Raw genomic sequence first — 15,864 nt, 5'->3', positions numbered from 1 at the left:
CTAAAAAATTAAAACTAAAACCAACCATCAGAAAAAAAAGAGGGAGCTGCAGAATAAATATGCCTCCTGTGGATGGTTCATCCCCTTTCCCTTTGCTCCCCAGGATGTGTCTGGATTTACGGGGAACGGAGGATGCCGCGTTCATCCACATGTGTTTCTCTGTGTCATGGGATGCTCAGCACTTCCTGGAGAAGCCCCAGTGCGATGATCTGACTTTCCACATGAGTGATGATGCTACAAGCCCTGTCTTGCCCAGCAACAACCATTCCTCTCCCCAGTCACATGGTCCGTAGAAAACATCTGAAAATTTATTTTGGCTCACGTTTGTTAAGACACACAATGTATTGATAGTCTACTTCTCTTGCCCACAAGCAAGCTTTTTAATTTTTTGTGTTCCAGTATGAAACTGTTCCTTCTTATTGGTGCTGGCATATGGCACGTGTTAACAGTTAACACACTCTCCTCCATAAAGGGGAGAATAAGGGCTAAATTGTTAAGCTGTAGAGAGCCAATGTTTCTCAACAGAGAAGAAGGTCTCTTCCCAGTGTTATGACACATGGCTCAGAAGATGCTGCCTTTGGCAATCTGCCTTTATATGGACCAACATAAGGGGAAGATCAGCCAGAAGTATGATCAAATAGCTTTCTCATGGTTAGATAGATAGGCAACTTGGTAATGGATATACAGGAGGCCGATGTTCTTGAATTTAGAATTCAAGGTGAGGACCTTGAAAGAGAGCCTTGAAAAGAGCGGTCCCCTTCCCTCCTGGAGTGGGGAAGATTTACTTTCATTAGTGTGGCCTATTTGAGGGATGACCATGCTATTTTATGTCCCAACTGGGACACTTTTGAAGTGAAAGGAGGTGCTGATGTTAGTTACACTGGGATAACAGAAGTAATCAGGACTCTCCCAGGCCAAACAGGATGTATGCTCCCTCTACTTAGTTACAAGTACATCAGCTCTTACGGCAATCCATCCATCCATCTGTAGACCATTTTCTACTGTTTACAAAAGTCTTACATCTGTTTTCATTCTTTTGTCCTTCAGTAAACCAAGTCTATTTTTGAGGTTCTTTCCACAGTGCAAAGGAGTTAACTTCATGCTGTACAAATTTAAGGTTTATTTTTTAGATTTTTGGGGGCTGGAGAAAGAGGGAGACGTCCTCCCTAGGATGACATATAGAGCCTAGCGCAGGAGTTGTGGGTGTGTGGTCTTCTAATATCCTTCACTTTGTTCTCTGTTGAGAATTTTAAAAAGAAAAAGAAAAAATTCCTTCCTCTTTGAGCCATTTAGTAACTTTGGCCAGATCAGGTATACACACTTGGGTGGTGTGGATGGAGAAGAGTGTAACTCTGATTGTTTCAAGGTGAGTACAATAGCAAAGCTTATCCCCACCTGACTGGCCCACCAGGCTGACTGTGTTGACACTGCAGGCTGTGTGCTGATGAGATCCACTAGGCAAATACTGCTCTGGGAAAAGTGCTCCCGGACTGAGCATGTGGGGAGTTCCATGTGAGCTTGAATGAGGATATATTCCTAGAAATCTATTTTCAGACCTGGAAAAGACTTAAGAAGTCATCAGTCCAACATTATATTTGGACCAGAAAAGTGAAGAGATTTGCCGTGTCAGGGCCTAAATTTGTTTCTGATTCCTTTTCCAGGGCCTCTGACCCAGTTCCATTGTGTTGCACAGCACCTAGAGCAGGATTCACATAGACTGCAGTGACATGAATTATGCGTGTATAATGTATGGGGGGGTGGTCTTTGTTAACTTTTGAGTTGGTCGCTTTAGAATACTGACTTGGTCATTAGTTCTAACTCCAATTCAACTATTAACGACCAGGAAGAACTTGGCGAAACCATTTCACAGTGTGGTTTCCTCCCCAGCAACTGTGGGGCTAAGCTAGATGAGGTTCTTTCAAAGGCTCCTTTAGCTTGAATTCCCAATTAATCAACTCTTCTCATTTTACCATACTAATGTATAAGGTCATTTGAATAATAATTACAGTATAAATCCCTAAACTGTAGAAAATTAGCAGAGGGGTAGATCAAAATCTTCTGTTGTACTTTTACTTTTTCTTTTCTTCCCTACTTCCTCCTCCTAATCATTCCCCTTTTTTTTCTCTTAACTCTTCATCATTTCTTTTATTTCTATTTTTTCCTTCTGTTTATTTCTAAATTTCCTCACTGTAACACTTACTCGCCTTCCAAAACTAAAAATAAGAGTATTAATATCAAAGTAACAAAAAAAGAAAGAGAAAAGAAATATTCCTTTTAATGTAATAAGCCAATTTGCCTTTCCATAGATGGTCTAATATTCACAGAAAAAGCCATAGAGGCATCATCCTACCAGATCTGCATCTCGAGAAGGTGATATGCAGTTATCATGACATTAATCAAGTCCTTATACATCTCAGGTATATGAGAACAAAAAGTTGTCCATGACCAGCAGAAATGTACCCTCTCCCAGTAAGTTGAGAGTCAAAAGTGGCAAATGACAGCAAGTGTGAGACAGCCTTGAAGTCTTAAAAGTTCTACAAAGACCAAATTCAAATTTGACCTGTAAGAACCTGTCTGCTATGAGAGACAGAGAATAATGCAGATAGTTGTGGACCCTAAACTTTATCTATTTTAGTAATTACTGAATTACCATAGAAAAAAGAAAAGTGAAATACTTCTAACTGCTTAAATACAGATTTGTAAAGAAAAACAATAAATGCTACACACCGTAGATCCATTAGTTCAACATGTGTCACAATCAAATGGAGGGGAAAAAAGCAATATAAAATTTTAATGGTAGTGATTTGAGAAGAATAACAAATGTTTGTGTTTTTTTTCATTGTTGCTCTTTCTCCCTTTTCCTGTAAATGCATATAATTTTTATTGATATTTTGCTACCATATTTTCCACCAGGAAACTACAATCCTACAGTACTACTTTCACTAAAGTGGGGTAACTAAGTCTTGCACAAATGTTGAGCAGCAGCTCTCTTAACATAAACAGAGCTTCTTTAATATTTTATCCCCCAGAGTTAGCTTCTCAGCATTCAGGACTTTTAAGACTATACAAAGAAACTCCTGTTTGGACTCAGTGAAGATCAAAAGATTTGGTTTTTGGAGGAAGGCAGGTTGTGTTAATTGTAGTTACTGAGAGGAACAATATATTTTGCTTTTCTCTGTTGGGTTCGAATGCATAGGTTTCTGATTATATGTTAAAAGCATCAGTTCTCCCTTTTTACTATGCTTGAGAGAGCTAAAATATATAGTAATGAAAAATCCCTTCAGTCTTTCACTGCAAAAAAATGAGTAGCATAAATTTGGCTGGACAAAAAAATGCAGTTCTCTAAATACACCCCAATCTCTGTATTTTCATCAACCTAATTAACCCTTTAAAAGGATAGAGTCATCATCTTGTCCATCAAGCTTAAAAACTTGAAAAACTACTAGAAACTACTGCCAAATGGGAACAGCATTAAATTCAACTATGGATGTAGAAATCTAATAAGTCTCTACACAATGTACAAATCTCAATTGACTGACTATGGCTGCAGGCAACAAACATAAAAGTAAATAAATTGAACTATATCAAAGCATCAAAGGATACAATCAACAGAATGAAAAGGCAATTTATAGACTGGGAGAAAACATTTGCAGATTATCGATCTGATAATGGATTAATATCCAGAATATATAGAGAACTCCTACAACTCAACAATAAAAAATAATAACCTAATTAAAAATGGGGCAAAGGGCTTCAACAGACATTTTTCTAATGATGATATAAAAATGGTCAACAAGCATATGAAAATATGTTCAATATCACTCATCATTAGGGAAGTGAAAATAAAACCTACAGTGAAATATCACCTCATACCCATCAGGATGGCTCATCATATAAACAAAAATAACATGATGATGAGAATATGGAAAAATTGGAACTTTTGTGCATTGTTGGAGAGAATGTACAATGGTATAGCTGCTGTAGGAAACAGTAAGGTGGTTCCTCAAAATTTAAAAATAGAGTTACCAGATGATCCAGCAATTCCACTTATATATCCAAAAGAATTGAAAGGACTCAGACAGATATTTGTACACTTATGTTTATGGAAGCATTATTCACAATAGCCAAAAGGTAGAGCAACCCGAGTGCCCATTGACAGATGAATGGGTAAACAAAATGTGGTATATATGTAAAATGGAATATTATTCAGCCTTAAAAAAGAAGGAAATTTGGACACATGCTACAGCATGGAAGGACCTTGAGGACATTGTATTATGTGAAATAAGCCAGTCACAAAAAGACAAATACTGTAGGATTCCACTCATATGGGATATCTGGAGTAGTCAAATTAATAGAAACAGAGAGTAGAATAGTGGTCACCAGGGGCTGGAGGGAGGAAGGAATGTGGGTACAGTTTCAGTTTTGCAAGATGAAAAAGTTCTGGAGATTGGTTACATGTTGTGAAATATACTTAATACTGAACTATATACTTGAAAATGGTTAATATGGTTAAATTTTTTTATATGTATTTACCACAATTTAAAAAATTAGGATACTTAAAAAAGGAACTGTGATCGAAAACTACAGTTCTACTACTAAGGACTTCCTTTTTTTCTTTGTATGATATTAAAAAAGATAACAGACATTACCCATTCTAAAAAATACATAGTCTCACATAAGATATAGAGTAAAATATGAACAAAGATAAAAGGTCAATGACAAAAATACTAAACAGACTCCTTTTGTCAGTGGGATAACAAAGAAATCCAACCGGGTAAATGAAGTAGAAAGGGACTTCCTTAATAGAAATGGTAATAAGCTACTTTCTGAAACATCAACATGTGATCTGAGCAAACAGAGCATAAAATACAATGTGGGCTCCTCTTATTTTCCTTCAAGTCTTTTAGCATTAATATGAGCATTTAACAATTTTGTAGAATCCTGGTGAGAAGAAATCCTTTTTATTCAGTATACCTGCCAACAGACATTTTAAATGATAGGAATCCTTCAGGCAACTAGAACCTTTTTGAAAACTATGATTCATGTCTCCTATAGTTACTCCTTTCTTTTGAAGTCTCACCACAAATGCCAGACATCTAAATTATATGTGAGGGGTTCTCTAATGACAAGTGGGTGGCATATTCCCTGCTACTATGGTTCAGAGTTGCCCCTGAATCTGAACAATCTCTGGCCCATTGGTGCAGCTTATTGTTGAGACCATGATCCAAGAAGACACAAGGGCTGATATAAGCTCCACCCTTAAGCTAGCTGCCTTCTATTGATAGAGGATTCCTGCAGTGAATCCTGGAAACCTGCTCCCCTTTGTTTGGTACCCCCCCCCCCCAAAAAAAACCCCCCTCAAGTTTGGTTTAAATTCATCGGTTCTACTTTTTCTCTCCACAGATATTATGAGTATCTAAACATGTGACTTCCTAAAGCAAGTCAAAGATAAATTTTTAAATTAATATGCTTAATATGCTCAACCAGCAAGATGGAGTCTGACTCTTCCACTGATTTTAGAAATTTAGGAAATTAACCCCAAATGCATGTAATAAACTGATCACAGCTCATTGAACGTGATTTGCCCAGTAGTCTTTAAAAAGCTTTTTGTTTGTTTAGAAGTAGTGTTAGAAAAAATGTGACTCTTTTCTCCATCTCTGCCTTGACCCTGGTGGGGAGGACTGTTCTGAGTTTAACCTACACTGATTAGGACTGTTCTCAGGGCTGATAAACAAACAGATAGACCTACTGTGAGCACAGATTCAGGGACATAACACAGAGGGGGCAGAGTCTCTGGTTTCTATGATAGATTTTTAAATGTGGTTATCATTCTTTCCCCATTCTTCATCACTCATTTGTATTTTGCTGTTTAAAACATTTCAGTTTTAGAGTCCCATTGAAGGTTCCAACTTGGTGCCGTGTTTATGTGCTTGTTTACATTTTTATTCAAAATGTTATTTGCATTTCAACCAAGGAAAAATACCATAGGGTTTTATTTCACTTAGAATTTCCTGAGCCTTGAAAAGAACTGAAACTAGGGTTGGCAGTTTAAACAATACATCCTGTATAAAAGTTATAGCACAATGAAGGCATCTATAGAGACGGAGTCTGCACATCACAAAGGCTACAAATTTCTACCAGGAAGGTCAGCATGTCTGTACCCAAAGATCTCCAATGACCTTCCTGAAATATTTAGTTCTTTTCCTTTGAAGAAAATTCTTCACGAGGTAGAGATGTACCAGTGTCTCATGCGATGTGTAGTCTCTGTGGTAAGTGATCCCCTTTTCCCCTTATGGAACAAGCAATGCATTGTAACCCCTAACAGAAAACTCCAGCTGTTCCTTTACACGCCAGCCTTTTGGCAAAGGTTCAGATTTTTTTCCCCCTTGAATAGTCATAATTCATAGAGAGAGTCAGACACACAGATTTCTTTTTTCGACCGACTTTGTGTTTCTTTGGCTATCTTATCCCTAATTGCTCCTTGCAAACCGACCCCTCCAGACTGGGAAACTAGAGGGAACCAGTTTCAAGAACCAGTAAATAAGAGATTGAAAAATTCACTTTTTGAGACATATACAACATTTATTGACAATTTTGATTCAATTAGAGGAAAATTGCATAAGTCGGTTATTAGGAACTGCAGGTGTGCTTGGAGAGGGAGGAGTCTTCTTATTCAGGAACTATAGATAATCCCTCTTATAAAACTTCCCTAGTTGTGAAATTTTTTTTCTCATCCCTTTGGGAAATGCTGTAAGAATGAAATCATATATGTGCATTAAAAGTGAGGTGATAAGCCAATTTTACCAGACTGTACTTTCAGGAAATGACTGTGAATTTCAGAAGTTTGTTATTCTTCAAAAATTTCTGATTTCCTTGAACTCAATTTTAACCAATCGATATATGATAAACTCACTTTGTGTGTATGTCTTTCTACATGCCTGTAGATAAGCTTCCACAGAAATAATGCTATTTGAATGGGCAGGAAGTCTTTACTTCCTGAAGTATGCTGTGAGTGAGAAGAACATCTGAACAGGGCCCTCATCCTTTTATTTGTCCTTTTTTTTTTTGTCTACTAAGCAGTGCATTATGAGTTCTTTTTTTTTTTTTTTTTTTTTTTTTTTTTTTGCGGTACGCGGGCCTCTCACTGCTGTGGCCTCTCCCGCTGCGGAGCACAGGTTCTGGACGTGCAGGCTCAGCGGCCATGGCTCACGGGCCCAGCCACTCCGCGGCATGTGAGATCCTCCTGGGCCGGGGCACAAACCCGTGTCCCCTGCATCGGCAGGCGGACTCTCAACCATTGCACCACCAGGGAAGCCCCAGGAACATTTTTAAGAAGCAAGGATTTTTTTCTTCTACACAGCTGATCTGAAGTAGGTCAGGGTTTGAGGAGTAAATATATTTTGTTTGAGCACTGTGCACCAGGCCCTAGGCTGGATGTTACACACATAGTTCATGCCTCAAGGAGCTTAATATCTCACAGGCAGAGCAAGATAGATACACTGCCCAGATATATGGCTACACAGAGCAAGGTGCATTCAAGGGCACAGATGAATGGAGCAGGTGGAACAATCTACATGTGCCACAGAAGGAACTGGTAGCCAAAGCTGGGGTGAGTCGTCAGTGAAGGACCGAATGGGAAGGCTTCCAGGGTGGACACGGCTTGGATTGTCAAAGGGTATTCCATACAGAGGAAGAAACGTGAGCCCAGGAGAAAGTATTCTAGTGGTCTGGGGGTTGCAAAGGAAGGAGAGAGAGAAAGGTCTACAGTGGGGCTTGGCTGCCAAATAGGAGAGATTGTACTTTATTACACGGGCAAGAGAAAACCTGCTGAGAGTCACAAGCCAGTTGGTGACACCGATATGGACCTTGTCTGATACAGTCTAAACTGGATCTTTCTGGTCTCAATATCCTTATCTTTGCAGAGGTCTGTTTGGGACCCTAGACTATGCCCGCCCCCCCCCCCCCCCACCAAGATTCCCTTTCAGGACTGAAGGATGTATTTTCACAACTGCTGGGGATGCTGCCTGCAAATAGACCTCAATTGTGGGGCCTCTCTGGGGGCTGCTTCAGCTGGTGAGAGTTGCCCCTTCCAGGGGTTGCCCACATCTAAAACTGGTCAATGGGGTGAGTGTGGGTATAAAGGTCTCGTCCCCTTGCTCTGATTTGGGAAATCTCTGAAGGGTTATCTTGGCTGCCATGTCCCCCGTCGGGCCTGCCCAGGCCTTGCTGGATCTGTTCTGCAGCCCTGCTTCTTTCTTTGCTCATCTGGCTTCCTTCCCTCCCCTTCTACAGTCATTGATCCCAAGAGTGCTGCCTGCTAACCTTCCAGCATATTCATCTCTATCTTAGAAAATGCCTCCCATACCACCCAACCTGCAGTGAGAGAGGTGTATCTGAAATCAGTGAATCTGTCAGGACTGTGATTATCTCTGGAAAAAAAAACAAAGAGGTAAACCTGGAAAAGGTGGAGCTATATTGTGTAGGGACCTGGGATGTTTTGAGCAGTTAGTATCCTAGAAAGTGATGACTTGCCCAAAAGCCTCCCAGGAAGGTATAATATCCTAAGCTAGTGACTAGCTCACAATGGGTGGTGGTTTTGCTGTTGTTGTTGTTTTTGTTTAACATTCTCAGGAACTAAAAATGTAACAAGAAAACAGAAGGCCGCAGACAACGTTGAGAGCTTGGAACAAAAGAAGGTGAGCACATGCAAAACCCCACCCATTAAGAAGAATATTTCTAAGATGATTCCTTTCAGCTTTATTCTCTCCAGATTGTGAGGAAGGAGAAAACTGCAGCACAGAGAGTTTTGTAATTTGTACAACCATGAAACTCCAGCTACTAAATAGTAAAGCTGTAATTCAAACCCAGGCTGTCTGATTCCACAGCTGACATACTTGACAACATCCTTTTGCTGGAATCCTTACAAATAATTCTAATGAAAGGAGAGAGGTGGAAAGTCAAAAATAGTTTTTTCTTTCCCAAATAGCTAGTCAAGAAGTGAGTTATTCTTTTCTTCTATTCTGAGTATGATTGTTCTAAATTTTAGTTTCTATATACTCATAAATGTTTTTCTTATTCATAACATTAATTTGGCATGATGCCTTTATAGCTCTATCTTAACACCCTGACTCTGCCCCTTGGCCAATTTCTCGATGTAGTATATTAACTTCAACTTTCTATGTATATTTCCTAGATTAAATCCTCAACACGAAATACGTTTGGTCTAGTTCAGTTTTTAGGATCGGAACAATGTCATAAACCCCTGTCAGGAATTGGATGTGCTTGGGTCACATGTCCACCTCTGATCCAATCAGCTGGGGTTGCTAGCGAGGTTTTTCAGGAAATGTAAAACAGAGCTAACCAGGCATAAAAGACTGTGGGTGTGGAAAATTTCCTTATGAGGTAGGCAGGGCAAGGCACTGCAGTCAGGCTGAGTCTAAGAGGATAAATCCACAAGAGGATACTGTCCAATACTAGGTGGCAATTCCTTTTTTTCTTTTGAATTTTAGAATTTTATTTATTTTTTTATACAGCAGGTTCTTATTAGTTATCCATTTAATACATATTAGTGTATACATGCCAATCCCAATCTCCCAATTCATCCCACCCCCCACCCCTGCCACTTTCCCCCCTTGGTGTCCATACGTTTGTTCTCTACGTCTGTGTCTCTATTTCTGCCCTGCAAACTGGTTCATCTGTACCATTTTTCCAGGTTCCACATATATGCGTTAATATACGATATTTGTTTTTCTCTTTCTGACTTACTTCACTCTGTATTTTTTTCTTAAATTCCTTCAAAAGAATTGGGAGGGGAGGACCACAGTGTTATCACTAAAGCTTTTTTTTTTTTTTAACCTCTTTATTGCAGTATAATTGCTTTACAATGGTGTGTTAGTCTCTGCCGCATAACAAAGTGAATCAGCTACACTGCATTCCTGCTCTCCCCCACCCTCCACCCCTTGAAAGGAGGTGCCCTAGCTTAGTGCTTTGACTATCATGTACTTGTCTAAATCCAAAGGCAGAAAGATTAAGTAGAAAAACATTTTTTTAACCTTCTTTCTTTAGTAATTGTTTTATCTTGTCAGAGATGAATAATAATTTGAACAGGATTAGGCAATTTCGAACTTGAGGTGGAAATCCATTTAATGAAACTAATTGATACGCAGTCAAACTTTCCCCCAAAACAGCTGCTGCTGACTCTTTACAACCTTATGATCCTATGTAATTTACATTCCTGCATAAACATCTTACTTTTGCCACCACTGGACCATTTTCAAATTGCTTTTTACTTAACCTAATAATCTGAACCTTGATGTCAAGCATAATTCATAAACCATGGCTAAAAACATCTGAAGCAGCATGATCTAAGATAAAGTAAGGAAAGAGACTATTGATCCTAGCAGACATCACTTTCAAAACAGTTGTTTTTACTGTATTGCAACTGGTTAAATATTAGATAGTGGGTTGACCATGTATCCACAGGTAAATTGAAAAGTATGTTTTATTAAAACTGTCATATTTTCTGCAGTTTTGATTGTAGTTAAACCAGAGGTTCTCAACTGGTGACAATTTTGCCCCCCAAGAGACACTGACAATGTCTGGAGACATTTTGGGTTGCTGCAATGGAGTTTGGGGGTGAGAGGGCATTACTGGCATCTAGCAGGTAGAGGCTAGGGATGCTGCTAAACATCCTGCGATGCACAGGACAGCTCCTACAACAAAGACTTATCCAGCCCCAAATAGCAACGGTGCCAAGGTTGAGAAACTCTCAGTAAATCGCAGTAGGAATCTGAAAGTGCACCATAAACTGACATGTAGGTAGCAATAAAAGAGTAACGTGGGTGGGGTGGGATTGTGTCCCTTTAAAGAGTATAGCTCCTTCTAAAGTGTCCGGCTGCACCTCAGCTCCAATTTATTGATTTCTCATGGTAATATATAGACTGAGTTTAAGTATGGCCAGAAATATGGATTTTTATGTGAACACTACCGATCTTGAAATGTTGACAAGGTATATAAAATATTGATTGAACTCTTGGACTAGTAATCAGTAAGTAAATCAACACACATTCAGTTGTAAGATATCTGGTCATTTTAGGCAGAAGAGAAATCATGCTGGGTATGATTTTCTAAAACTTTCCAAATTTTTTCTCAAGATTTTATTATAATTACCCAAACAATGTATATTGCCAAGGCAACAGGAAGGTTTTTATGAAAAACTTGCCTACAGAATAAAATCATCAAATAGTAAAATTACAACTCTTTAGAATACTCTACATAATAGAACAGTAACACCTTCTGAAAAATTTTTAGAAAACAAAGAAAGCCTTTAAAAATAATGGTTGGATCTCAAATTACTCAAGGTATGCCCCTGTCAACAATATATGAGAATGCTTATTTCTCTATAGGTTATTCAGCATTGTTTACTAGGAATATTTAAAAGTTTTGCTTACGTAATAGTAAAAAAAAAAAAAAGGATGTTCTGTATAGTTTTAATTTCCATTTCTTTTATTATGAGACAGGTGTCAAGAATATTTTCATATTTTATCAACCATTTGTCAGCTCATATTACGTTTATTTTCATTTTTGAATTTACAATTGGAAATTGAGCTACCAAGGAGACAGTTCTCCTTCTGGGTCTGGCGGAGGTGCACTGACAGACTTAGGACAATGGGCTTTTAGCATGATCAAAGCCTCAAGCTAGTGTGGTGGTATGCAGAAAATCCAGAAACTTCTAGTTCACTAAATGCTAATTTGACCCAGAGTATCACTTGGCCTTCAGGTCACCTTGTAAAGGACAACTGCCTTGTAAAGGACAATTGCCTAAGTCAAAGAGGGAGCTACTTGATCAGAAACAAAGGGATTTGAGATATCTAAAGAGGGCTATGGAGAGAGTACTGAAAATACTTGGCTTTTCATCAAATTTCATGTTTCTCTCTAAATAACTTTCTATCTTCAAAATTTCCAGAAATTGTATCACTTACTTTATGTTACCTATTAGGTAGGTACAGACACAAGAAAAATTTCAACAAAAAGCAATGATAGCTCATACTAACTGCTAAGGGTCAGATTCTGTAAAACACATTGTGAGTAAAAAGAATTTAAAAATTGTACATGTTGAATTAGGGTTTAGATAAAAATTAAGGATGAATATTCCCCATTTCCCAATAAATTTTGGGAAAGTAAGCATTATGTTTGCAATATGTTCTCCATTAAAAAGTACTAATTATGGTCCTCAAACTTTTCCCATTCCCCTCTCTACCAACTCACCAGAGAGTTATGTGCATAATTTGAAAAGCTTCTTAATTATGTTGCTCATCCTCTCCTCTCCCTAATGGCTCCCCTCACCAACACCAGCTCCAAATTACTGAATTAAACTCATCCTTAATTATGAAGACAGGAAACTATTTACTCCTGATATTCCCTCTCTACCTGCCTATAAAATATTAATAAATAAAAATGGGAGAGAGAGGTGCCAGAGGAGATAGGTATTAGGACTATTAAATGATCTGCAGATCCGGGAAAATGTTTATCTGACAAAAACACGAATAAGACCCTAAAGCAGAAATATAGGCTCACATAAGAAGAGGCCTAGGATATTCAATTACTCCAAGTTTGTAACCCTTACCTTGGAGACAACAGGTATGTGCTCAGAAGGGAAGCCTGCAATTCCTTCACACTAGAGGTGCTTTCCTACACGGCGTAGAAAGGCAACTGAAGCACAACCTTTGGAATTGGATACAGCCTGGGTTCCCATGGAAAACCCAAGGGAAATAATGAGCTGTTTTGGAGTGTTGTAGTCTGTGACAGTGGTGGTGCCCAGTGGCCTAGAAGTTGTGCCCTTTGGTTGCCCCCAAAAAGAACAACATTTTCAAACCAGGTTCCCAGTAGGAAGGCCCCTCAACGCCATGATGAGTATGTAGAGTAGTAATCCCCTCATTCTTCCCCAACGGGACCCATGGCAGTGTACTCATATGACTGCATTCTGGGAAAGGGAAATACCTGAATATTTTGAAAACAGCTGGACACAGTCAGTCCAAATTTTTTTTTTTTATAATCAGGGGACTTGATGCATCAAGATGGCAAGCTATTTACCTTGAGCCCCTTCTACTCTGGAAAGGCAGTAAATACCTGTTGAATGGACTAGCCCTGTGATTCGCTTTAACCAATGAAATATAGCAGAAGCAACATGGTGCCAGCTCCAGACCTAAGTCTTACTAAGGCTTTGCAACTTCTGCTTTTGCTTGCTTGGGAACCCTGTGCCACGTAGGAGGTGGGTTTCTGGGCACAAGAGTAAGTAGGGCCAGTCTTGCTCTGCTCTTAATTCCTGGAACCATGAATTGGTTGCACGGGGACAAAGCATCATGTAATAGTCATCAATTTGGGGTATACTCTGTTCTAAAGGATAATACTTCATTCTAGTAGGTGTCATCTCCAAACTAGATCTCACCTACACCAACTTAAGGACATTCCATTGTTTTATCAGGCTGGCAACTTCTGGGTGCTACAGTATATGGTAGGATCAGTGAATCGCCTAGGCATGTGCCCACTGCCTCCCCTTTTCTATTTTAAATTGGGATCCTTGGTCTGATGGGATGATAGTTAGGATGCCATGTCAGTGGATTGAACACTCTGTAAGCCCTTGAATAGGGCCACCTTCCGTCTTGATGCTTTATGTGCCTTGATGTTGGTGTCAACCTGGACCCTGTTAGAGCAGACCTCAAAACTTCTGAGTATTCTCCTTTTCTCACAATACAGTTACATGAGTAAATGGTCTCCTTTGAGAAGGGTCTTGGGGGATTGTTACTCTATGTATTTACTGTTATGTTACACAGTCCTTTCTCTTGGGGACCTACCTTATCCTATGGTCAGTGAGCTCTGAGCCCCAAAACCGCTGAGATTCTAAAACTGGGAAATGGACCTTAACTTTTTATTGGACAGGTGCCCTCAGGCCACCTAATCCTATCTACCTTTCATTTCTTTTTATTGTATAGATTAATATCCTTGTTGCCTTTCCATTCACTTTGCTGCTAGGTATGCTAACTTCTCTTTATCTCCATAACCCCTCTAACCTTGCCTTTCAGTGCTGTACTTGCACCCACCTTGTTTCTGGTAGTTAAGTCCCTACATGACCTCTATTATTTTAGTATCTTCTTAGCCACATTGCTATCAGGGAGCCCAGTTGTCTAACAGTATATCCTACTATGTGTGCTGGGGATAATCACCACTGAACTTTTCAACAATGCTGGTGCCATTCTCATCTTGCAAGCTTTTATCAGTTTGATAATGGACTATTGTCTGGACTCTCTTGGCACCATGGTTTCTGGGTCATTGTTTCATCTGAATATCCAGAGTTATCTGAGAAAATCATCAAACACTTAGTGCCATTCTTAATAACTGTGAGTTAGGAAGTTCTGACTGAGTAGGAATAAACAGTAAGAAAAGAAATCAATGGAATGGGCTTTTGTCTTGGATACGATATTGAACCTCTCACTATAAAACCACTATCAGTGCCATAATTAATTTTAAGATAATGCTATATTATTTATAAACCACATTATTGATGTATATTTTGTAAGAGGCTTAAAGGATATACGCCAAAACTTTGATCATCTTCTTCGGACACTGGGATTATGAGAGATTTCCTTTATTGCATTTGCTGCAATGTAACCCAAAGTTTCTACTGTATTCATTAATTGTATCCTTTTTTTTTTTTTTTTTTTTTTTTTTGCGGGCCCAGACGCTCCGCGGCATGTGGGATCTTACCAGACCGGGGCACGAAGCCGTGTCTCCTGCATCGGCAGGCAGACTCTCAACCACTGTGCCACCAGGGAAGCACTGTATCCTAATTTTTAATTTAAATTTTTACTTAAAAGTACATCAAATGCCTATTTCCTAGTAGAATCAATATTCATTGATTATAGTATTCAAAGTGCAACAATGTTAAATAAGTTTTGAACGTGTTTTTTCACAATTTTGATAATGTAAATGTCCTCATTCATCCATCTCTCAATTTCCTTCAATATAGGCTATTTCTTACAAATCTTCCATTCACATTCCTACTCATTTTTTCATCATCTTTTAAGTTCTTCGTTAATTAAAACAACAACAAACTAATGGCAGCTAAAAATGTATGCAGCTTTACCATGAACTAGGCATTCTGTTAGCTTTAGGCTTTTTACATGTTGTTTTTTGTAACCACATTATAATCTCGGTACAACCACCCTTATTTTAACAGATGAGAAAGTCAAGATCTAGACAAGCCACTGTGGCTTGCCCAGTGTGGCACAGATTTAAGTAGCAAAGACACAGTTTATGTGATTCCCAAGCCACAACTACCGCATCCCACCACCGTGCTTCCTGACACACACCCCTCAGTGTTGTGAGGATGAGAAGGTTGTTTACTCCAGCTTTTTGGGCATTGGATACTGCTTTCTTTTAAACCAAAACCACTATCTTTCTGTTGATTGGATGGTGTTTAAAAGCAAGCTTAGAGATCATCAGCTTTTGGGGGTGCTTGCATCCATTTTTCAATGTAATCAGAACTAAAAGATCAGCCAAGCAGGAGGACAGAGTGAAGACACAGTATTCTTTCCATCTTCCACATAGTCCATCCTTAAAAAGGTATGTTCATTATTTTGCTTGATAGGTGGGCTTAACGTGGAGACCTTACACTCAAATGTCAGCAAGGATACAACTTCAGGGATATCCAAAACTAAGTTACTTTTATTTATTTATTTATTTATTTATTTTTTGCGGTATGCGGGCCTCTCACTGTTGTGGCCTCTCCCATTGCGGAGCACAGGCTCCGGACGCGCAGGCCTAGCGGCCATGGCTCACGGGCTTAGTTGCTCCGCGGCATGTGGG

This window comes from Kogia breviceps, chromosome 4 (assembly GCF_026419965.1).
Source record: "Kogia breviceps isolate mKogBre1 chromosome 4, mKogBre1 haplotype 1, whole genome shotgun sequence".
NCBI lineage: Eukaryota > Metazoa > Chordata > Mammalia > Artiodactyla > Physeteridae > Kogia > Kogia breviceps.
The sequence above is the reverse complement of the archived record's forward strand: the minus strand, read 5'-3'. Positions refer to the sequence as shown.